This window comes from Procambarus clarkii, unplaced genomic scaffold (genome assembly GCF_040958095.1).
Source record: "Procambarus clarkii isolate CNS0578487 unplaced genomic scaffold, FALCON_Pclarkii_2.0 HiC_scaffold_113, whole genome shotgun sequence".
In the NCBI taxonomy this organism is placed as follows: domain Eukaryota; kingdom Metazoa; phylum Arthropoda; class Malacostraca; order Decapoda; family Cambaridae; genus Procambarus; species Procambarus clarkii.
Window position 1 is genome coordinate 2,089,588 of NW_027189146.1, and position 2,500 is coordinate 2,092,087.

At 38.9% G+C, this 2,500-nt stretch overlaps 1 non-coding gene across 1 annotated transcript; it reads left to right on the plus strand.

The window, feature by feature from the left end:
- Positions 1–1,771: 1,771 nt before the first annotated feature.
- LOC138360527 (5S ribosomal RNA) lies at positions 1,772–1,891 on the plus strand. Its single transcript, XR_011226449.1, has one exon. It is a non-coding gene; the product is annotated as a 5S ribosomal RNA (ribosomal RNA).
- Positions 1,892–2,500: the final 609 nt, after the last annotated feature.

Here is a 2,500-nt window from a genome sequence, read left to right on the forward strand (position 1 = left end):
AGGTTAGCTTAGCTTGGGTTAGCATAGGTTAGGTTAGGTTTGATTACATTTCTATGTTAGATTTAACTCAAATTCAAAACAATTGCAGTCATTCGGCTTGTTAGTCAACTTGCCTCTAATAGGGGCAATTTGTCTAACAAGACTATTTAGTTTTGTGTGCATATAATATATATATATATATATATATATATATATATATATATATATATATATTATATATATATATATATATATATATATATATATTTATAGCTTCAAGACTCCGAACCAATATAGAAGCATCAAGAGGAAGTGCTTGTGTTATGGGCCAATAGGCCTTCTGCAGTTACTTCCATTCTTATGTTTTTATTCCCATTGGTTCGTGTTTTATCTTGTGTAAATGTCAATCACCTCACCCAAAACTTTGGTACCATATCACCTCACCCATGTATGTGTGTATATATATATATATATATATATATATATATATATATATATATATATATATATATATATATATATATATATATATATATATATATATATATATAATATACAGAGTAAATCTACCCCAAAAGTAATGATTATTTGTCTACAAAACTAAACTCTTTTTGGAATCATATGAGGCCCCTCCACTGAGGGGGGAGGCCTGGATGTTTATTGTCATGTGTATTCATGCTGCTTGCATGTCGTCGTTTATTTGCCTTTGTTGTTTCTTGACAGCTTTCTTTGCCTTGGGTGGTTTGGGAGATTTGAAGCTCTCTTTATTTTGGGCTTTTTGTTCCCAACAACAAGCTGCTGCTGCTGCTGCTTCTTTTTCAAGGCTGTAGGTGGTTTGTTGCTTGTGGCGGCTTTCTTGGGAGTTACCACGGCCTTCTTTGCTGCTGTAGATGGTTTCTTGGTTGTGGTGGCTTTCTTGGGAGTTAGAACGGCCCTCTTCTCTGCTACGGCCAGCTTGAATGATCCACTAGCTCCACTTCCCTTGGTCTGAACAAGAATGCCGTCAGCCACTGCTTTCTTGAGAAATCTTCGGATGTAAATGGCGATCTTGGCAGCTCGACTTTGTTGTTGGCAACAACGTACTTCTTGATTGCTTGTAGAGACGAGCCCTTACGGTCTTTGAGTGCTGCGACCGCGGCTAGAACCATTTGACTAGTTTTCGGGTGAGCAACCTGGACGCGAGGTTTCCTGGTGTGGCCACCACAGCAGCAGCAGCAGCAGCCGCAGCCTTCTTGGTAGGCTTTGCTTCTACCATGATGATGATGAGATAACCAAGGTGATGAGAGACGCTCAGACAGTCACGGGGGAATGATGCTGCCGCCGCTTGAGCCGAACCTATTTATGTGCCGGCACGGTACAGAAGCTGCAACCTGGCAACTCGTCCACCAATCACGACGGTTGGTTTTACGGCTCCGAAACCTGGATCCCATATCTTCTCTAAAATAGAAGCATTTGTTCATGTTCTTTGTAAAAGTATCATAAAGCAGGACAGATGAGACAAATATCATAAAAACTGAAGAGCAGATGAGCACACACATGTATGTATTACAAAAGAAAATCCACAAATTCATTAGAAATTGGCAGGGTAGGCTGAGGAAGTAGGTAGATGTAAAATGTCTGTAAATGGCGAAAGAACATAAACCCAAGACTGAATAAACGATGTTAAATATCCATGCCAAGGAGACAAAAATATGTTAGGATACAATTACCATTAAGACACCACAAGAAGGTCCGTATCCTGCCGTGATGACTAAAAGAGTGGTTATTAGCCACAATGTGTAGGCAGTCTCATGCCAACGGCCATACCACGTTGAGAACACCGCTTCTCGTCCCGATCAGCGAAGTTAAGCAACGTTGGGTTTGGTTAGTACTTGGATGGGTGACCGCCTGGGAACACCAAATGCTGTTGGCAATAATGTTTTTTGTTTGTTTTGTTTTGTTTCGTTTGTTTTTGTTTGAATGGCTGGCTGGCTGGCTCCACGGGAAATTCACGGAGTTGTGTGGAATAAGGCCTGGTAAAATGAATTAATATGTATGTCATGTTTAAAACAAACTCGCTTAATATAGTGTGTGAGGCTTTATACAAAAACAAACAACCAAACAAAACATGTTGTATATATATATATATATATATATATATATATATATATATATATATATATATATATATATATATAGCTTAATCCGGGTTTGAACTCGCAACTCCAAGAATACGCATCACTTATATACACTTTACCACTGGACCACTGCAGGACACTTGATGCTGAGGTATCAATTAATGACGTAAATGCCATTTCCACAAATAAATGATAATTTAAAAGTATTTGTATGTACAAATCTTTTCTGTTTAAAAGGCTACAATATCAGTTACTGATATAATTTGTGTTAATGTTTCTATACCCACAGGAAGGCATGTTTTTGCTTATATGTAAGGGGTACGGAGAAGGAATCCACAGACCATCATTCCCCTTCCCCCCCCCCCCCCTCCCACCTACTACCACACCACCACCACCACCACCAC